The sequence below is a fragment of the Mustela lutreola genome, chromosome X, assembly GCF_030435805.1.
Source record: "Mustela lutreola isolate mMusLut2 chromosome X, mMusLut2.pri, whole genome shotgun sequence".
NCBI classification, from domain to species: Eukaryota; Metazoa; Chordata; class Mammalia; order Carnivora; family Mustelidae; genus Mustela; species Mustela lutreola.
In genome coordinates, this window is record NC_081308.1 from 91,304,379 (window position 1) to 91,327,218 (window position 22,840).

At 41.8% G+C, this 22,840-nt stretch overlaps 1 long non-coding RNA gene across 1 annotated transcript in view; it reads left to right on the forward strand.

The window, feature by feature from the left end:
• The first annotated feature begins 14,966 nt into the window (after nucleotides 1-14,966).
• LOC131821527 (uncharacterized) overlaps nucleotides 14,967-22,840 on the forward strand; it is a 166,018-nt gene continuing 158,144 nt past the window's right edge. The window contains exon 1 of the long non-coding RNA XR_009349936.1: nucleotides 14,967-15,050. This is a non-coding gene — a long non-coding RNA (uncharacterized LOC131821527). The remainder of the gene's footprint in view (nucleotides 15,051-22,840) is intronic.

Here is a 22,840-nt window from a genome sequence, read left to right on the forward strand (position 1 = left end):
AAACATACAGTTGTATGCATACACACCTTCTCTCCCACCCAACTCTCTTCCCACAGTGAGTTAGCCAGAAGCACAGCAATGAGGCAGATTTTTTCTTCCTCCTCAGCTTTTAACCAGAGGGTGGGGCACAAAGCCTTGGTCCATGTTATCAGATAGGATGATGAGGGAGCAGCAGACATTCTGGGAACTGGAGAGTGGAAGAAGTAGGCAGGTGGCAGCCCTCAGATAAATGTATTCAAATCCCTAAAGAGCTCCACCTTGCAATCAGCATGGACACAGCTCTCTAAGTTGGTTGATTAGAACCAGGAAAAGTAATCTTCCACCCTTGACACCCTCTTGAGCTGTGGTGACCAGTTTACATTCTCCAGCTCAAAGTCACACTTCCCCTCCCTGGGCTGGGACTGGGCATTTTGTTATCAAATCTATGTCAACCTTGCTCTTGTACACCTGTTTTTAGGACATATAGCATATGACATAAAAAACCTTTTGATCTTCACCCAAACAAACCCATTTCAGATTCTTGGCTATCTTCTCAAAGACATTCATTCTGGAATCTGGAATCTCTCATTAACCATGTACATTATGCCTCAAGATGTCTTAGGTGAGTATGAATAACTAGCAGTAGCCCTGCAAAGAACTGGTGTGATACTGTGATTTATAAGAAATATATATTTGGTTATCTCAATGAGATGACCAAATATATATTTCTCACATGTATCTGGTCTTCCTCCTCAGGTCCTGGCTCAAAGCTCCCCAAATCCTGGAATTTCTTCAGTTTTGAGAGTGACAGAGGTATCTCTTATTATGTGAGTGAGGTGACTTTTAGAAGCACCTAAAGACAGAGGCTGTTTGCCAAGAGAATCAACCACGTGATTAAAGGGCTGAAATTTCCAGCCCTACTCCCCTAACCTCCTGGGGAGAGGAGATGCTAGTTGAATCATTAGCCATTGGCCAATGATTTAATTAATCACACCTATACAATGAAGCCTCCATAAAAAAACCCAAAAGGACAGGATTTGAGAGTTTCTGGGTTGGTAAACACATGGAGATTTAGGGAGAGCAGTGGGTTGGGAGAGGGCATAGAAAATTTGCAGCCTTTCCCTATACCTTGCCCTATGTGTCTCTTCTATTTGGCTCTTCCTGAGTTTCTTCCTTTTATATCGAGTAAGTATAATGTTTCTCTGAGTTCTGTGAACTTCTCTAGCAAATGAGTCAAACCCTAGGAGAGGGCTTTGATAATGTCTCCTTTATAGGCAATCAGTCAGAAGCACAGACTTGCGACTGGCATCTGGTGTAGGGGGAGGGCAGTCTTGTGGGACTGAACACTCAACCTGTGCAATATGATGCAATTAGTAGATAATGTCATAACTGAGCTGAACTCTCAAACAAGAACCTAATTGGGATGTTGGGATGGGGCCTAGATGTTGGGATTGTACCCAAGAACCTAATTTAGCTGGTGTTTCTAAAGAGCTCTGAAATGTTCGTGCAAGGCACCTGAGACCTTCAGTGAGACCATTCCACACACACTCACCCCCAAAAGGGGCCTGTGAATGAGAACAGGTCCTGAGCATCACTAGGAAATGGGATCTTTCATATGTTGGCCAAGAAACATCACAGCCCACAAATCTGTGTGTGTTGCAGGGGGAATTCACTAGCACACTCTGATATATGAGATTGTGGACAATGCAGAGCTGCTGCCTGGAAATGCCGAACTCCCTTTCCTTCCCCTTCGGTACATGTTCATTTCTCGTTTGCCATTTGAAAACTTATTCCAGATTATCTTCAGTCACAGAATTTCATTTTGCAATATTCCAAATTATGTTGATGAATTATTCCTGAATTAAAGCGATATATTCCCGTTTCCAATCATACATTACCCATGTGCCAGTGCTCAGCATCTTGTGGCCACAACAAATACATATTTCTGCATGATCGGCATGACATAGCTATTTAACAACTCTTCAGGTATCTACAGACCTAAACTTAAATAAAACACAGACAAAAAATAATCTGTACCTTCAAATGTTTGACAAGAATAAGTTCAAAGTATACCCATCTCTGGCCACATGAATATACTTCTATAGATTGCACATCCAAGGCTAATAATTTCCATTGGTAGCACTGAGTAGGGTCCCTCAGGTTCTCAACACACACATACACACACACCCTTGAAAGTGGGCTAAAATCTGTCCTCAAACAGTTGTCTCTCATTTCTCTGTTTTGTGTCTTTCCCATTGCTCTGTACCTCCATTTTGATCACCTCCTATTCACCCCATTAAGGAGGAAAGGATTCTTTCCTATGGTGGTGAGGATAGCCAAACACATAACACCTGACACTGGACATATACTCCCAGCCTGAGACAGCTGGACACAATGCACCAGGGAGAGCTGCACTCTAGTTGCACTCAGGAACAGAGTGAACAACCAGGGTCTGTAGGAGGCAGGCTTTGCCCTGTTGAGGACACAGTACCTCTGGTTTCCAGGGGAGAATGCTATTGGCTTGTTGGAATAATTCCACAACTGGCAGGGAATTGAAACCCTTAGCTAGGGATAAGCCGGAACTATACCTGGTCTGTTCAGAAAGGAGGGTTGTTTAGTTAAGAGAACTTATTTACATGCACAGCATGGGGAGGAGAACTTTGATTAGACCATCTGAGGTCCTTCCAATTTTACCAGATGTCAAGACAATATAGAACCTGAATTTTAGTCCCTGTACCATAACTGAGTCCTTGATGCCTTCACATCAGTTTAAATCTTGGTGTTAACTGAGACTCTTAGGGAATAGTGGGGCCTCCCTAGGAAATGGAATAGTCACTTGCCCAAAAAAGAGAGAGGTTATGGAAAACTATGAACTTTAAAAGTACCCACCCTCATGGCTAATAAAGGCAACTGTGGCATTGGTGTAGTGAGTACTTAGAGGACATGAATTTAGGCTAACCAATGCTTACAACAATGTGTGTAGAGGAGGTCTATTTACCACTTTTGTAACTTAAGCAGGAGTTCTTTGAGGAGCTAATTACAGCTGTCAATTAAGCAAGCAGCTTGAGGCCAATCGGGGAGTTGCCAGTTCCATTTACTGCCTTTTTCAAGAGCCCAGCAATGTGTATTGAGACCCGAAATGAATGCTTTGGCCATAACCATAAGATCTTGGATTCCAAAGATCTTTCTGTTGAAGCCCTTACACTGTAACCTTAATACACTTGATCTTGATTATTTTGCAAATTTGTCTACCTGCTAAAACTTATTTGTAACTGCAAAATCAACACTCAGCACTTTTGTGGTTATTTGCAAACATGTGCAGAGTGACAAAAAAAAAAAAAATTGAATCATCTGACCCACAAGTTCTCAGCCAGGTTTAGACAAAGTAGCATTCCAGCTTCTTACTTCATCTCTCATACAATAAACAAGTGACCTTCCAACAGTATATTTAGTACCATGTTGTTCACATTTGTGTACTTTTTGTTAGTGGTTTCACTGTTTAAATCGGCCCCCAAGTTTAATGCTGACAAACTGTAGACTTTTCCTAAACACAAGAAGGCTGTGATGCGCCTTGTGGAGAAAATACACGTTTTAGGCATGAATTAGAGGGATGTTATCAGTGAGTTCAGTGTAAATCATCAACATGTTAAATATCAACAATATATACAAAATAAGATGTCTTTAAATAGAAACACAAAAAACAAAGTTTACACACTGATTGATGGATGAATATGTTGTTGTGACTAGAGGCTCCCAGGAACCTAATCCTCTATTTCCCCTAGGAGAGACAGTTTCCTATTCACTAATTCTGTACTCATGGTGACTTTTACAGGACATAACTACCACAAATAACAACAAACAACTGTATATAAAGAGACATCTGTTATCCTGTGAATTAGTCTGCTAGGGTTGTCATAACTAAATACCACAGACTGGGTGGCTTAAACAGAAGAATTTTTTTTTCTCACAGTTCTGTAGACTAGAAGTCCAATATCAAAGCACCAACAGGGTTGGTTTCTGATGAGACCTCTATCCTTGGCAGGTGGTTGTCTTCTATGTCCTTGTACAGCTTTCCCTTTATGTGAGTGTGGAGGGAGAATGGGAGACAAGGGGTGGGGAGAGAGAGAGAGAGCAAGCTCTGGGGTCTCTTCATTGTCTTATAAGGACCCAATTCTATTGGATTAGGGCCCCACCCTTATGACCTTATTAAAAGTTAATTACTACCCTAAAGGCCATAGCTCCAAATACAGTCACATTGCGGGTTAGGGCTTCAACATGTGAACTTGTAGGGGACCCAATTCAGTATAGTGTCTTGATTTATATTTTGGGTATCTGTGAGACAAGTGATTCTCAGAGTTCTTTACCCCAAAAAGGGGCAACTCATAAGCAATGGCCCAAGAGTTTATAAAGATGTGCAGATGGGGCTATTTGATGTCCAGAGCATCTAGTGTTAAGATGACTACCTGAAGTTTGGCCAATTGTGCTGACACTTTTGTCCTCTATTTTATCATGGTCATCCTAGTTAAGGGATGGGAAGCAGTAATATCTATGATGGTGACAAATACCATCTGTAGTGTACAGACTCCCAGTGTTGTTGAATCAGTTGATTGCAATGGGCTTCTCAAGTAGCCAAGAGGTTGGTGGGGTAGGGGGAGTTTCTTGGACCATTATGACATCTGGTAAGGGAGTAAAAACAGATAAGGCCATGCCTTCCTGCAAGAGAGATTTGCTGCTAGAAGGCTCAGGTTTGGCTCTATCCTCTATTGAGGAGGCCTCACTAGCCATGCTGAGGTTATGGGGTGCCAGTTCCATGATCCAAGGCATACTGGGCAATGGGGTACAGAAGGTCATAGGCTCAGGATCTCTGAGAGCCTCTACTTTGACGATAGTCCAGTATGTGGCCAGCAATTGTCATTCTAATGGTGTATAGTGCAAGGCCAAGACAGGCAGTTTCTTGCATCAGAAGCCCACAGCCAAATTTACCTGTTGTCTAACCCAACATCATGGTTGGTGCAAAGACTCCATAGAGCATGACAGGGGGTTACTAAAGCCTCTACAATGAAGTAACCTCTCAAGACACCAACAAGAGTGTCCACTGATTCAGATTTGGACAGATTCTATAGTCTTGTTTTTTGGAGGAGGCTTTTATCATTGTGTTGTATAAATTCTTTCAGTAAATATTGGATTTCCAATTGGATTAAACTGTGGACCTTTGTTTCAATTTATTTTTTTTCCTCCCTCTCTTGGGTTCCTGGACCTAATTTCGACACATGAAGCTTGGTGGGTGGGTGGGTGAGGGTCCTCCTCACACACTATCAGGCAATTTTCAGATACCAGCAAAGTGTCCAGTCCACCTTGATCCTGACACTATCTAGAGAGAGCATCAGATCCTACAGGTTAAGGGTTCAGTCAGATACCAGTTGTTACCTGTTACAACCAGGTTGTTACCTATGCTTCTGAGCAACCAGCTACAGATCAAAGGTTCCCATGACCTGCTCCTGGGATTTGATTCACTTGCTAGAGCAGCTCAAAGAAACCCATTTACTCTCCAGATAACCATTTACTATAAAAAGATATGACTCAGGAACAGCCAGATGGAAGGGATACATAGGGAAAGGTATGTGGAAATGGGTGGGGAGTTTCCATGATCTCTCTAGGCATGCCATTCTCTGAAAATCACTTGTTCTCCAACTCAGGAGCTCTCCAAACCCTATCCTTCTGATCTTCATAGAGGTTTCATTACATTGGCGTAACTGATTAAATCATTGGCCACTGGCTATTGATTCAACTTCTAGCCAGCCCCTCTTTCCTCCTTGGATGTCTGGGGTGAGACTGTAAGTTTCAGCCCTCTTTCCACACGGTTGGTCCTTGAGGCAAATAGCCCCCATTCTTAGGTTATCTAAGAAAGGACCAAAAGTCACCTCATTAACATAACAAAGGATAACCTTAAAGCTCTTACCACAGGAAATTCCACGTGTTTTAGGAGCTGTGAGTCAGAAACCATGGACAAAGACCAAATAAATATGAAAAATATTTTGGTCATCTGAATGACCAAATACCTATTTCTTTCTTACAAATCACAATATTACAGTTGCTTGTACTCAGGTTTGTTGCAGTCTTTTTTTCTTTCTTTCTTTTTACTTGTTTTTTCACTTGATATACTCTGTTCCAGGGGGTTCCACTCTACTCTGCTCATATTTATACATTTCTTCATCCAAAATCAGATCATTAGGGTTAGGGGCCTCCCTTACAGCAATGTTTGGCATTGGATAGGGGTCTTACATTGGGAGAACAATGCCTTTCCCCCTTTTCTCATCCATTCCTGGGCCAAAATCCACCATGGATGTGCTCTTCTTCAATACTCTTGGAAGTCAGGAGAGTGTACAGGCAGCAGCAAGGGAAGCAACAGCACAGGAGATACACAAGCTCATGATCCTGCCCAGAACAAGGACTATTAAGGCAACCAGAGGTATCATGCTTAATTAGTTCTCCCTGTGGTTAAGAGTCCTCTTCCTATCTGCAAACCTCATAAAGAGTCATCCCAGAAGTACACAGTCACAATGACCACATGACTGGCTGCCCCAAGTATCTAGTAGTGGTTACCAGGTTAGAAACAGTGGTCACGGGGTGCCTGGGTGGCTCAGTGGGTTAAGCCACTGCCTTTGGCTCCGGTCATGATCTCAGGGTCCTGGAATTGAGTCCCGTGTCAAGATCTCCACTCAGCGGGGAGCCTGCTTCCTCCTCTCTCTCTCTCTGCCTGCCTCTCTGCCTACTTGTGATCTCTCTGTCAAATAAATAAATAAAATCTTTAAAAAAAAAAAAAAAAGAAACAGTGGTCACTGCCTAACAAGTCACTAACCCAACCACTGGTATGAAGGATTCAAGTGCTGACCAATTAGGATGCTGTGATATTGCCACTTTTACAGGTGGAAGCCTCAGAGACCTCTGGTACACACAACCCAAATGCAAAGACACTTCACACTGAGATCTGGTCAATTAACTACAATTCTTATTTTAAGGAGAGAATGTTTTAGGGAAGGAAGAGATGGCAACACTGAACAAAAACAGCACTGTACCACACAGGCCAGAGCACAAGCCCACTGGCAACTGGTGGTCCTGTCCTAGGCAGCCTTCACTGTATCATGGCACAGTCAGTCAGGGAGCAGCTAGTAAAACTGACCAGCTCCCCCTTGACTGTGGTTAGATCATCTTGTGTGATAACAATGGTTTTTTTTTTAAGATTTTATTTTTTTATTTGACAGAGAGATATCACAAGCAGATGGAGAGGCAGGCAGAGAGAGAGAGAGAGAGAGGGAAGCAGGCTCCCTGCTGAGCAGAGAGCCCAGGACCCTGAGATCATGACCTGAGCCGAAGGCAGCAGCTTAACCCACTGAGCCACCCAGGCGCCCGATAACAATGGTTTTAATCATCTCCACATCACCCCTTTAAGGAGGGCAGGAGTCCCACCCTCGAGTTACGGGGATGGCTAAACACACATCACCTAATTCTAGACAGAAAAGATCAACAGTCACCTAAGTTCATAGTCTCGAAGAGGAGGGCACTGCATACCATGCAGGATACAAGAGAGTTGCACTCCGAAGCAGCATGAATTGGAAGGATCCGTGAGAGGCACCTTTTTTTATAGTATTAAGAGGGTGTAGTATTAAGAGGTACCCCCTGCTTCTTAAGAGAGTATGTAATTGGTTTGTTTGAATTACTGTGCTGACAGGGAACTGAAACCACTACTCAGGGATAACACACAGGAATACATGTAGTCCATTTGATAAGAAGGGTTGTTTGGCTAGGGGACCCTACTGGGGAGAAAAGTAGGAAAGGGAACTTATGATTAGACCATTCAAGGACCTCCTGATTTTACAAAAGGTCAATGCAGCACAAAAGAGTAATTTTAGCCTCCCCCCCTGTGAAAATAAAGGAAATCCCATTAAAATTGGTCAGAAGTGGGATCTTAAGGAGACAAACCCTGAAAGACAACAACCCTCAGAATCAAGTGAGACATCCCCACAGAGCCCTCTCTGCTCATCAAGTCTCCATCTACTTCAGGTTCAGTAATTCTCCTCTTGGATTCTGAGCACCCTCTTTTTGGTTGAACACTTTGCGTTTACTCGGGATCTATTTAAAGACTCCATCCTTTCTGGTGAGTATTCATTTGTTTTTCTGAATCCCTGATTGATTGATTGATTGATTGATTTTCAGCATAACAGTATTCATTGTTTTTGCACCACACCCAGTGCTCCATGCAATCTGTGCCCTCTATAATACCCACCACCTGGTTCCCCCAACCCCCCATCCCTCGCCGCTTCAAACTCCTCAGATTGTTTTTCAGAGTCCATAGTCTCTCATGGTTCACTTCCCCTTCCAATTTCCCCCAACTCCCTTCTCCTCTCTAACTCCCCTTGTCCTCCATGCTATTTGTTATGCTCCACAAATAAGTGAAACCATATGATAATTGACTCTCTCTGCTTGACTTATTTCACTCAGCATAATCTCTTCCAGTCCCGTCCACGTTGCTACAAAAGTTGGGTATTCATCCTTTCTGATGGAGGCATAATACTCCATAGTGTATATGGACCACATCTTCCTTATCCATTCGTCCATTGAAGGGCATCTTGGTTCTTTCCACAGTTTGGTGACCATGGCCATTGCTGCTATAAACATTGGGGTACAGATGGCCCTCTTTTCACTACATCTGTATCTTTGGGGTAAATACCCAGTAGTGCAATTGCAGAGTCATAGGGAAGCTCTATTTTTAATTACTTGAGGAATCTCCACACTGTTTTCCAAAGTGGCTGCACCAACTTGCATTCCCACCAACAGTGTAAGAGGGTTCCCCTTTCTCCACATCCCCTCCAACCATGTTGTTTCCTGTCTTGCTAATTTTGGCCATTCTAACTGGTGTAAGGTGATATATCAATGTGGTTTTAATTTGAATCTCCCTGATGGCTAGTGATGATGAATCCCGATTTCAAATAATGGGGTCCCAATCTTCTAAACACTCTCAAAAAGGTCCTTCTTCTGGGATCCTGTCTGGTTTTATATTTAAAAACTATGGTCCCTCCTCATGCACATTTTTAACTGTCTGGACCAACTTAACCAAAAATAATTTAGAATTTCAATGACCTCCCCAAACTCGTTTTTCTGAGAACCAAATTAGAACACAGTGAACCAGTGGCACTACCTCAGTGGGTTAAGCATCCAACTCTTGATTCTGGCTCAGGTCATGATCTCAGGGTCCTGAGATTAAGCCTCACCTGCTTAAGTCTCTCTTTCCCTCTCCTTCTGCCCCTTCCCCGCATGTGTGCATTCATGTGCACGCAAGTACTATCTTACAAAAAACAAACAAACAAACAAACAAAACTGTGAACCTAGAATTAAATAGACTATGTGGTAAGGAGAGCATTTTTTGTGATGAGTATGGGGTGATATATGGACGTGCTGAATCATTATACTGTACACCTGAAATAGCATTTGTTGGAGTTGTAAATTAGGGACTTTAGTGGTCTTCCTTTTAGTTGAATAATCTAAGACGTGGGTGAGCTGATTTGTTAAATTAACTGAACCAGGAGTGGACATAGTTTCTCATTCCATGTTGGTCCTTTTTAACCAGAAAAGAAAGATCCCAGTTCAGCTCATTCACAACCGCAAAGTTAAAAGCTACTCCCATGGATCTGACATTTAAAAGAACAGAATTTTCTCTGAAAACAATTTGGAACCAGCTATAATAATTATTCATGGGATCATTGGGCTTCTGGGTATAAGCCTGAAACTTATTCCAGGCAACAGGTTTTGGGAAAGCCCTAAGAATAGGCTGGTAATTTACAACTCCATCAAAACAAATGGAGGCCCCTACACAAAACCCTCCTGATGATCTTTGTCATTATTGCAAAAAGCCACAGCATTGGAAAAAAGACCATTATAAGCTTAAGCATTCCAAGTGTCCTCCGTGTTTTAACCAACCTTTCCAAGTGTCCTCCTCCTAACTCCCAACAATGAAACTCCAAGAACTACAGGGGCTTTTCCCAATCCTGCTCTTAGCTGGTTTAGAGAAACAACTCTCCAGATTAGGAATAACTCTCTCTCTCTGCGATTACTGACACCAGAGCTATGCCCTCCGTTCTCAACCCGTCTGTTATCAAATAGCCCTTGCCTCAAGTATTAACAAATGGGAAATGTGTGTCAAATAAACCTCAACTGGCTCCTGTCTCTAACCCTATCCCCCTTTATTTAAGCCCTCTGAGAGATACCCAACTTTCTCCTTAGTTTCTCTGCCTCTATTCACTTGTTGGGCCAGGATTTCTTTGAGAAATACTGTGCTAGAATTTCTTTCTCTCAAAAGGGGGAAATAAATTCTATAATTTGACAGCAACAACCAAAATAGCCAACTAGATGAAGCAAATGAACCTTTTTTTAATTATGATTATGTTCAGTTAGCCAGCATATAGTACATACATTTCTGTTGTAGTGTTCAATTATTCATTAGTTGTGTATAACACCCAGTGTTCATCCCAACACGTGCCCTCTGTAATACCCATCACCCAGTTACCCCATCCCGCACCCCTCCCTTCTATAACCCTCAGTTTTTCCCCCAGAGTCTCATATGGTTTGTCTCCATCTCTGAACCTTTAATGTCATTTATTTGTTCCATCTCTAATGACACTAGAACTAGTTATAAGGACACTAATCATGTGTCCCCTTTTCATAGGAAGACAGCATCCATCTGATTTTTAGCCTAAAAGGGACACAAGGTCTCCAAGGAAAAACTGCATTTTGTTCAAATTCAAATTTGTTATTTAGGGCACCTAATCTCAGAACAAGGGCTCCATGTAGATCCAAGTAAGCTCCATAGCATCCTGAATTTCCCCCAAAACTAAGTGCCCATTATAAGGTTCCCTCAGGTGGGCTGATGGCCTAGCGTCAGAAATGAATTTCAAACTTTCCTCTCATGGCTCAGCCTTTACATACATTACTAAAGAACACTAAACCTGACCCCATTAATTGGTATGCTCAGGATATCCTAATTTTAATATCTTAAAAGAAAGCTTAATAAATCTCTTTGCCCTTGGACATCCCAATTACCAACTTCCTTTTTTCCCTTTTATATACAACAGGGAAGGGAAGGACCTTGGGGGTATTCAACCAAAAACAGGGGGACCATCATAAACCAATAGGGTAATATAGCCAACAGCTAGACCCTGTGGCCTGAGAATACCTTCCCTTGCCTCAGAGCCATTCCTGCCACTGCCCTTTTAGTTAAGGCCACTGAAGGAATAGTCAGGGATCCCCTCTAACCATCTTTGTGCCCCCAGGAAATAGAAACCTTCCTAAATTCTAATGACTGTGAATGGGGTTCTGTCTGGGATCTCAGAACAATACAGTATTGTTATCCCTCATCATCCTGTTGTTCTCAACCCTCATACTCTATCAGCCTCCATCCCTACCTAAATTCTCATCACACTCAACTATTTTCAGCCAGTCAATCTCGCCACCTATGAAATCCTCTTGCTCACAGTTCTTCACATAATTTTTTCTCACCGTAATAACCTTAATTCTGGTACTCTCCTTCCCTCTTCTAGAGCAATACTCCAGACAATACTGTTTGACTCTGACAGATCACCTCCTGACTCCTGTGATGACTTACAGGAAACTCCTTTGGTTGATGCTAATTTGTCATAGCTCACTGGCAGTTCTTATTTGAAAGGTGAAAATGGCAAATATGGTGTTGAATATATAATTCCAACTCCCTTGGAAGTAACTGAAGTGACATCTTTGGCTACTTCAGCATAAGGTGAACTATATCCACTCACAAGGATGAGAAAGTCTCTCTTCATCCCCATTGAAATGGACCTGTATCAGGTGCTGCTAAACAACCACTGTGATGTCGAATTCCAAGGAACAGAATTGTGGATTCCCATGTCACTTCTAAAGAAAGCACACAGAGCACCTGGGTGGCTCAGATGGATAAGCATCCGTCTTTGGCTCAGATCAAACCCCTCAACCCTGCATTGGACTCCCTGCTCTGCAGGGAGTCTGCTTCTCCCTCTGCCTCTGCCCTTCTCTCTCCTCCTGCTCCTACTCTCTCTCTCAAATAAATAAATAAAATCTTTTTAAAAAAGCAATAAAATTAAAAAAAAAAAATAAAGCACCAAACCTTTACTGGACCTACACACCAACTGGTGACCCAAAACTAAAGATTTCCAGGAACTGAAGCAGATGAAAAAGCTTTCTCAAGATGACAGGACCAGGCATCTATATACCTTCTTTCCTTTGCTTGTACTTTCTTTGCCCTCTCTTCCTGGAAAAGACAGTGTCCTTATCCATATTTCCAATCCTTTGCAAAAGGGAGAAACCTCTCTGACCGTTGGATCTGTCACAAGAAGCTCCAACCTGATCTCGATGTCAGAGATCCCATGGTATTACCTACAACTGCTTTCTTTCTAGAACGAAATGCCACTGCTGATTACAACCAAAAGCCTAGAGATGTTAATTAGCAGGTTGGCTTATTGCAACCAGGTGTTCACACACCTTCAACATTTCCTTAGACATAATCATACTACCTCCGCCAAATCCCTCCATCTTTGCCAGTCATACAATTTTTACTCCCCCAGGTTCTTTTCCTTATAGAACTGTGATCTGTCTCCCTGCACCCAAGGGAAATATAAATAAGTTTATGCCTCTTTGCAAGGTTTTTAGAAAAGCCCTTTAGGAAAAGATGGGACTCTCATAGAATGTCATCCTAACTCCTCTGAACCATGGCTACAAAGGATCAATCAGGAAATTTCCAGTTAAGGAATCTATCAATAATGAGACCTTAGTCTTCTATGTTCCACCTGGTTTTGTTTGCAAGGGACAGCATTTCCTATGGGCATATGAATGCTTAGATAGCTGGCAACTTGGAAGTCAATGTTACTGGGTTACTTAATAGCATTCTTGTTAACATCTATAACAAATCAAGAGACTTCCCATTGGTCTGCCCCATTAGACCTCCAGAGCCATCATAAATGGGAAATTCTAGGAGGTATACATGTCCCTTGGTTTGCCTCCATAGGAAGATATTTACTTCCTTGGATTGATGGAGTAAATGCCAATGAACACAGAATCAGATATCTCCCCCTAACATTAGCAAAGCTGGCCAATTCCACAGCCAATTCCAAAGCAATAGCATCCTATCAGCCATCATTTGACTCATTGACTAATGTAATTTTGGACAATAGTAGAGCCCTTGATTATCTATCTACTTGCTGAGCAAGGTGTTTGTGCAACAACAGGTACCACTTGTTGTACGTGGGTAAATACCTCTGGAGAAGTAGAAATTCAATTACGTGAGATCAGGGGACAACATATGCGCTGATTAAAACAAATCTGACCTAATGACCCCTGGTCTTTCGATATATTTAGCTGGGTTTGGGATCTTGGTTTGGAACCATCCTGGAAACTGGATGTGTCATTACTTTTAATTCTGCTTGTATAATTATTTTTAAACTTTAACTGTTGCTTATCAAATCTCTTCAGAAGTAATACATCAAGTAGCGTGATGCTAGCTCTGCACTTTGAGATAATCTCCAACGTTTAGGACCTTGATAAGACACAGACTCTTTAAAAAAAAAAAAAGATTTTATTTATTTATTTGACAGAGAGAGATCACTAGTAGGCAGAGAGGCAGGCAGAGAGAGAGAGGGAAGCAGGCTCCCCACCGAGCAGAGAGCCCAACCCCGGACTCGATCCCAGGACCCTGAGATCATGACCCAAGCTGAAGGCAGCAGCTTAACCCACTGAGCCACCCAGGTGCCCCAGACACAGACTCTTGATGGGAAGTGATTGATAGCTCTCCCTCCTACCCTTCCTTACTCCTCAAATGTGGCCTCGATGGCTTCCAATCATTAGGCACATTCTCTCCAGTGTGGGCCAATGACAACCAGGAAAGATCTTTCCTGCTATCGAGGAACAAACCACTAAATTTGAAATTTGAAAATTCTGACTCTTGATCAGCAATACTTTCAAGGAAAGATCTTGATCAAAAGGGGTAAATGTGAAAATAATTAAAGGAAACACTTAAAATGGAGTCAGGAAGCCCCAGAGGGGGACCTTTCAAGTACATACCTCTCACTGCAGCATACATAACCAGCAGGAAGAAGGAAGATAATTACATTGACGAGAGAGAGCACTTTCCACAAAGGAATTTATCTCCTGTCTTTAAGAAAAGGAAGACCCCTCCCTGATCCAGCTGCACACTAATCACCACCTGCAGCCAATGAGAAACTCTGACCATCTTCAAACCGCCCCTCCCATCTTCTCCAGTCAACGTTTGTCCAGAACCCTCCCCAATTTCTTCCTAAAACCTATAAAAGTTGACCTTCCCTTTGTCTCTTCGGACTTGCTTATGTTTTGCCATAGCTTGCTTGTCACAAATTGCAATTCCTCTGCCATTCCCAAATAATCTCATTCTTTTACTTAAAATTGTTCTTTGCTCTGAAGTTAACACCCCACAACCCTCACCACTCCCCCCCCCCCACACACACGGGGGCCAATGCCCATGACTCCAAAACGCTTGGGACCTTAGTCCCTGGGGACAGATGGTTGGACCCTGTGGTGGTGGTATCCCCACCCCCTGCTATTTGGGCACACACTGAAATTGGGTGCTATCAGGTGCCACTGAAACATATGGGCTGAAACACAGGACTGGCCACCCTCATTACCACCACCAACCCCTGCAGGGGCTGACAGGCAGGTGCATTAGCAGGGGCTCAGAAGCCCAGGTCCAAGCGTCCCCAAGCCAACTCCTACCAAAAGACCGCCCACTCGCCCCTCCTGCCGGCTCACGGTAGCCTAGCGACCAGCTTACCAATAAAAGAGGGTCCAAGACGACGCTGGGAACGTTGGAGGAGGATTCATTACAGGTCAAAGTGGAATTTCTAGGTTGGGGGGGTGGTGTCGCCCTCCAGGAGCCAGGTCCTGAAGAGCAATTGGAAGACAGCGGATCCCAGCAAGCCCGGGATGGCATAGCTGGGACCTACGGAGAATAAGAAGGTCGCGGATCAGGAAAAGGACAGAAGGAGGTGAGCGGGAAGCACGAGGCTAGAGGGAGCTGGGGGGGCGGGGGTCAGGCGGTGAATGAGATGGGGTGAGGGCGCTAGCTCTTCCGCAAAGAGTCACCTCTAGGAGCTCAGCATAGAGGGCAAATGTGAGCAGAAAGTGCGGGCGTCGGTCCGGAGCCCTGCGCGGCGAGAAGAATAGCCACGCAGGAGCTCTACTCCACGCCACGCCCACAGGACGGGTCGACCGCTTTGAATTACGCTGGGTCTGAAGCCAGTCCCCGCTGCAACTGGGCGGGCATTGAGCCAGCCGCGCCGCTGGCTCCGCCCATTCCATGGCCGCGCCAGCCTAGCCAATTGTGCAGATGCCAGGAGCCATGCAAAAAGACAAACAACCCTGCTATCTTCCCCAACTGGGGTGCTGCCCAGTCCTCTGCTCTTACAGGCATCTGCAGTATCTCTTGGGCCAGCTCCAGCACCTTGGCTCTGGAGGGTTGGGCCAGGGTCGGCTGCTCGACGTACCCCTCCCCCGCCCCCCCCCCCTGCAAAAATGGAAAATTTGTTTTTCTCTTGGAACAGCTTGTGGCCAAGAGGTTGTTTTTTGTGGTGAATAAGTGCCGTGATTTGACTGCCCTGGCTGAATCTGCATTCTGAATGAGCTAGACATTTGGGGGAAGCAGGACAAGACTGTTGGTCATTTCCAGACGCTTGAGCCTCTGGGTGGAGTGGAAGAGGATCACCAAATAAATTTTTATGACAGGGTTCTGGCCACAGCAGGAGTGACCCTTCAGTAGGACAGAAATTGGAGTGCGCGCTCACACACACACACACACACACACCCCAAACCAGAGGATACAGCATTGGAGTGTTGCTGGCTGACACCATAAAAGGGGAAAAGAAGGCAAAAATAAGTGTATCTTCAAGGGAATTAGCCTCTGGAGAGCTGGCCAGTCTAATGTTCCAGCATTCTGGCCCCATCGTATGGAAAAGCCTGGCATTTTGACTAGAGGGTATTTATTCTTTCTACTATCCTGAATATAGATAGCTCTGTGGGATAAAAGGATATCTGAGACGAGAAAATGCCTCCATTCATTACCCTCTCTCCTTCCCATCTCTGGTCCAATTTAAAACAAGTTTAGCAAGAGGCCTCTTCAGAGCACAAAAGCCAAATAGGCAATCAACAAATAGAACTCAGCTTTGAACATCCTAAGGCATGCCATTTAAAAGTGTTGAAATCAAAACAGATTTCAAGTTCACTCTTGGTTAACTAGAACATTCCAGCAGAAACATTGTTCCCTTTCTCTTTCTTTCAGTATTTGGTAAATGAGTTGGAAGTGTTTGTGCCCAACATATTGCAAAGTTTCAGTTGTGTGGAACTCCTGGGGGTGGCTGTTTGTCACAGCTAAGGATTTAAGTCTTTACCCATCATCAACAACCACCCACACTTTTTTTTACCATTTTAGAATCACTTTAAAAATATATCTCATAATTTCCTGCCTTCGTATAACCAGCAGAGCACCCTAGTACCTTCATTTCCCCTCTCATTTTCCCTCTTTTTCCTTCCATCGCAGCAAATGCTTCCTTCCAACATGAGTGCAAGTTTAGAAAAAAAAAAATGTGGGAGCATCACTAACCATCACTTGCAAGAGCGGGTCAGTCAAGCCTAACCCTCCTGCTTGTAATCCTTCATTCCTTGTCCCCAGTCACTCAGGCATCCTTGTGCGGACAATTCTTGCTTACAAAAAATGGAACAGCCATTCCAAGTAATTTTGCCAAGCACCTGAGTTGTACATGTGGGGACACTGAAGCCTAGAGAAGGAAGAGGGGTTGGCTCAAGGTTCTATAGTGGAAAAAGCCAAACCCAGAATCCTGTTTCTGGGTTGGCCTAGTTCCAGAACTGTTTTTTTGTTTTGTTTTGTTTTGTTTTTTTCAGTGAAAGTTGGTTTTGACTGGTATTTCAGGCAACTGCCAGCAGGTGGGAGTAGATTTGTTTGCAAGCTCATTTTTCCTAGCCCCCGGAACAAATTCCACAATCAGTGCCATATTTGTCAAAGGAAGCAAGCTTCATTCCCCCCACCCCAGGTGTCCTTTGTGATTATAGCGATTGCTAAAAACTTGATGGTAAAACTTAATTCACTTTCAGAGCTTACATTCCAGACTCACATGACAGATAGCCTAAAAGGCAACAAGAAATACATAAAAGCCAGTATAATTTTTATGTGCTGAGCTTTTGTCTAGTTATTTTACTAGAATATACATAAATAGGGGTGCCTGGGTGGCTCAGTCCGTTAAGCGTCTGCCTTCGGCTCAGGTCCTGTGATCCAGTCCTATATTGGGCTCCCTGCTCCCTACTTCTCTCCTGAGCTCACTTGCTCTCTGTCAAATAAGTAAATAAAATCTTTTTTTAAAAAAAGAATATACATGAATACTCAGACCGAATGCACTTAAACCTGAATATGGGCTCATGGTGTAAAGGGCTCTGACCTAGGAGGTAGCCCATCTGTGTTTTGACCCAGCTCTGCCACATTATAGTGAAAATTCCAGTTTGGCTGAAGTGTATGGTGAGTTAGGAGGTACGACAAGCAGTAAAAGAGGTAAGAATCAAAAGAATAGGTAGCATCTGGCCTAGTGAGTACCCAGTAAATACCTATTCAGTGAATAAGTAAAACAAAAGAGAGTTTCAGATCTGATTGTCCAAACTAAGGAATTTAATTTCTGTTTTACCTTCAACAGTAAGTTTTGAAGGATTTGTGCAGAGGAAATAACAATAAGGAAGAAGCTTTCAGTTACCTTGTGAAAGAGAAGGAGAAACTGGAAGGAAGAGAGAGACTGGGGATAAGGAGAGCAGTGAGGAGGATATATGTACATCTCTGCTTCTGGTAATGGCAGACTGAGTTATTTGGGCTAACCATCCCAAATAAGGACAACTAAAAAAAAAAAAAAAAAAAAAAAAAAAAAACCTAGATGATGAGGTGCCTGGGTGGCTCAGTCGTTAAGCATCTGTCTTTGGTTCAGGTCATGATCCCAGGGTCCTGGGATTGAGCCCAACATCGGGCTCCCTGCTCAGCAGGGAGTCTGCTTCTCCCTCTCCCACTCCCCCTGCTTGTGTTCCCTCTCTCATTGTGTCTCTATCAAATAAATAAATAAAATCTTTAAAATATTTTTCTTAAAAAATTAAAAATTAAAAAAACCTAGATGAAATATAACAAGAAATGACCTTCATTAAGAGTTCAGAAATAGGGGCATCTGGGTCATGATCCAGGGTCCTGGATGGAGCCCCACATGGGGCTCTCTGCTCAGCGGGGAGCCTGCTTCCCCTCCTCTCTCTGCCTGCCTCTCTGCCTACTTGTGATCTCTGTCTGTCAAATAAATAAATAAAATCAAAAAAAGAAAAGAGTTAAGAAATAATGAGGCCAAAATCTAGAAGAAGACAAGGACCTAGATGGAAATGTCCAGCACTCAAAACAACTTTTGTCCACGGGCATTTGCTGAATCCAGAAGAAAGTATTGTGAAACTGAGTTGTGCTTTTGATGACCTCATGGGCAAAGGGGACATAAAGTGGAACCCTACATCCCATATGAGTAGATTTAATAAGTCACTCAGCCACTATAGGCTGAAACTATGTGACTATCCTTTCAGGATAATGGTGAATGAGAAGGAACAAGCCCTTGCATGGATTTGCAGCCAAGATAACCCATCACAAGGGTTTACCAAGGATCACCTGGTTAAACTTGTATTAAATTAGTTTTGGACAGGTACTATTGCCAGGCATTTGTCAACAGCGAATGAAAATACTCTCTGCAGAAATATTCTGTCTTCCTAGGCCTGAAATCAGTCTCACAAATAATTTTTCAATAATACATCAGCACGTAGAGGTAAGTAGGCACACAAAGAAAAATACACTGTGACAGCCAGAAGAAAAAAAGAAAAAGACAATGAAAAAAAATTCACTGAGACTTCAAATATCAGAATTATGAGACATAGACTGTGATTTACAGTAGTTCAAAAAAGAAAAGATAAGCTTTAAAATGTCTGCAGGGAACAGAAAAATCCTAAAAAGCCACATAGTCGATTTGAAAAGTCATCAAACAGGGTATCTAGAACTAAAAAAATATAATGATTGAAAATTTGGTGAATGTGTTTAACAGAAGAGGAATACAACTGTTGGACAAGGATAAGTACAATGAAGAAAAATAAACTTAAGAATTATTTTTTAAGTTTTTATTTTAAATCCAGTTGGTTAACATAGTGTTATATTAGTTTCATGTATGCAATATAGTGATTTGACACTTCCATACATCACCCAGTGTTCATCACAGTGCATTCCTTAATCCCCATCACCTAGTTCACCCATTTCCTTACCCACCTCCCCTCTGGTAACCATCAGATTGTTCTCTAGAGTTAAAAATCTGTTTCTTGCTTTATCTTTCTCTCTTTCTTCCCCCTCTACTCTTTTGCTTCTCAGATTGTGCATATGGTGAAGTCATTATGGTATTTGTCTTTCTCTAACTGACTTAGTTCACTTAACAAATGCTCTATAGCTCCATCCATGCCATTGAAAATGGCAAGATTTCATTCTTTTTATGGCTGAGTAATATTCTATTGCATATGTATACAACCTCTTCTTTATCCATTCATCCATTCATGGACACTGGGGCTGCTTCCATAATTTGGTTATTGTAGATAATGCTGTTATAAACATAGGAGTGCATGCATACCTTCGAATTAGTGATTTTGTATTCTGTGGGTAAATATCCAGTAGTATGACTCCTGAATCATACAATACTACTCTTTTTAACTTTTTGAGGAACTTTCATACTGTTTTCCAAAGAAGCGGCACCAGTTTGTGTCCACACCAATGGTGCAAAAAAATTCCTTTTTCTCCATATCCTCATCAACACCTGTTGTTTCTTATATTCTTGATTTTAGCCATTCTGAAGGAGGTGAGGTGGTATTTTACTGTGGTTTTGATTTGCATTTCCCTGATGCTCATCATCACATTTTTTCATGTTTCTGTTAGCCATCTAGATGTCTTCCTTGGAGAAATGTCTCCATTTTTTAATTGGATTTTTTTTAATTTTTTATTTTTTATAAACATATATTTTTATCCCCAGGGGTACAGGTCTGTGAATCACCAGGTTTACACACTTCACAGCACTCACCAAAGCACATACCCTCCCCAATGTCCATAATCCCACCCCCTTCTCCCAAACCCCCTCCTCCCAGCAACCCTCAGTTTGTTTTGTGAGATTAAGAGTCACTTATGGTTTGTCTCCCTCCCAACATGGGGGCTTAATTGGATTTTTTAATTGGATTTTTGTTTGTTTGTTTGTTGAGTTGTGGAAGTTGTTTATATATTTTGGATATTAAACCTTTATTGGATATGTCATTTGCAAATATCTTTTCCCATTCTGTAGGTTGCCTTTTAGTTTAGTTGATTGTTAACTTTGCTGTGCAGAAGCTTTTTAATTTTATATAATCCCAATATTTATTTTTGCAATTGTTTCCCTTGCCTCAGGAGACCTATCTAGAAAAAAGTTGCTATGGACACTGTCAAAGAAGTTACTGCCTATGTTCTCTTCTGGGATTTTTATGCTTTCAGGTCTCACTTTTAGGTCTTTAATCTATTAAGAAAGTGGTCCAGTTTTCATTCTTTTACATCTCACTGACCAGTTTCCTCAATACAATTTGTATTTGTTTTGTTTTAAAGACTTTTATTTATTTATTTGACACACATACACAGAGAGAGAGAGAGAGAGAGAGAGCAAGCTGAAGGAGCAGCAGGCAAAGGGGGAGGGAGAAGAGGATCCCCACTGAGCAGGAAGCCTGATGCAAGACTTGATCCTAGGACTCTGGGATCCTGACCTGAGCTGAAGGCAGCTGCTTAATCAACTGAGCCACTCAGGCATCCCCTCAACACCATTTTAAGAGACTGCCTTTTTCTCAGCAGATAGTCTTTCCTGCTTTGTCAAAGATTAATTGACCCTACAGTTGTGGGGTTATTTCTGGGTTTCCTATTCTGTCACTGACCTTTGTGCCTACTTTTGTGCCAGTTACCATACAATGAGTGCAGCTTTGTAATATATAAGTTGAGGTCCGGAACTGTGATGCCTCCAGCTTTGCTTTTCTTTTTCAAGATTCCTGCAGTTATTCAGGGTTTTTGCGGTTCCATATGAATTCTAGAATTGTTTATTCTAGTTTTTTGAAAAATGTTGTTATTTTGGTAGGGGTTGCATTAAATGTGTAAATCGCTTTGGGTAGTATAGACATTTTAACAATATGTGTTCTTCCAATCCTTAAGCATGGAATGTCTTTCCATTTCTTTGTGCCATCTTTAATTTCTTTCATCAATATTTTACAGTTTTCGGAATAGAGATCATTCCCCTCTTTGGTTGGGTCTGTTCCTAGGTATCTTGTTATTTTTGGTGCAGTTGTAAATGGGATTGGTTTTTAATTTCTCCTTCTGTAGCTTCATTATTAGAGATGCAACAGATTTCTGTACAATTTTTTTATCTGTGACTTTCCTGAGATCAGTTCTAGCAGTTTTTTCGTGGAGTCTTTTGGGTTTTCTGTATATAGTATCATGTCCTCTGCAAATAGTGAGTTTTACTTTTTCCAAAAAAGGAATGCCAATTTGCATTCCTTTTATTTCATTTTGTTGTCCAGTTGTTGTGGCTAGGACTTTCAGTATTTTCAGTACTTAAATAACCGTGGTGAGTGTGGACATCCTTGTCTTGTTCCATACCTTAGGGGAAAAGCTCTCAGTTTTTCCCCATTAAGGATGATGTTAGCTGTGGGTTTTTCATATATGGCCTTTATTATGTTGAGGCATCTTCCCTCTAGAACTACTTTTCAGAGGGTTTTTGTCATGAATGAATATTATATTTTATCAAGTGCTTTCTCTATGTTTTCAAGTGCTTTCTCTTTATCTCTGCTTTCTCTTTATTGAAATGATCAGATGGTTCTTATCCTTTCTCTTATTGACGTGGTATATCACATTGATTAATTTGCCAATATGGAACCACCCTTGCAACCCAGTAATAAATCCCACTTGATTGTGGTGAATGATTTTATTAAATGTATCATTAGATTTGCCTTACCAATATTTGGTTGAAGATTTCTGCATCTATGTTCATCAAAGATATTGGCCTCTAGTTCTCTTTTTTAGTGGTGTCTTTATCTGGTTTTACCCTTTATCAGGGTAATGCTGACTTTATAGAATGAGTCTGGGAGTTTTCCTTTCTTTTCTTTTCTTCTCTATTTTTTGGAATAGTTTAAGAAGAATGTGTATTAGTTTTTCTTTAAATATTTGGTGGAATTTGCCTGTGAAGCTGTCTGGTCCTGGACTCTCGTTCATTGGGAATTTTTTTATTATTGATTCAATTTCATTGCTGGTAATTGGTCTATTTCTTCCAGTTTCAGTTTCGGTAGTCTTTTTCTAGGAATTTATCCATTTCTTCTGGGTTTTTCCATTTGTTGTCTTATAGTTTTATATAATATTCTCTTATAATTGTATTTCTGTGGTGTTGGTTGTTATTTATCCTCTCTCCTTTGTGATTTTATTTATTTGAGTCCTTCCCTTTTTTTCTTCACCAGTCTGGCTAGAGGTTTATCAGTATTATTGATTTTTTTTTTCAATTTTATTTATTTTTTTCCCAAGAAAAACCAGCTCCTGGTTTCATTGATCTTTTCTATTGTTTTTTTTTTTAAACTATCTGTATCATTATTTCTGCTCTAATCTTTATTATTTCCTTTCTTTTGCTGGTTTTAGGTTTTGTTTGTTCTTTTTCTAGCTCCTTTATTTATAAGGTTA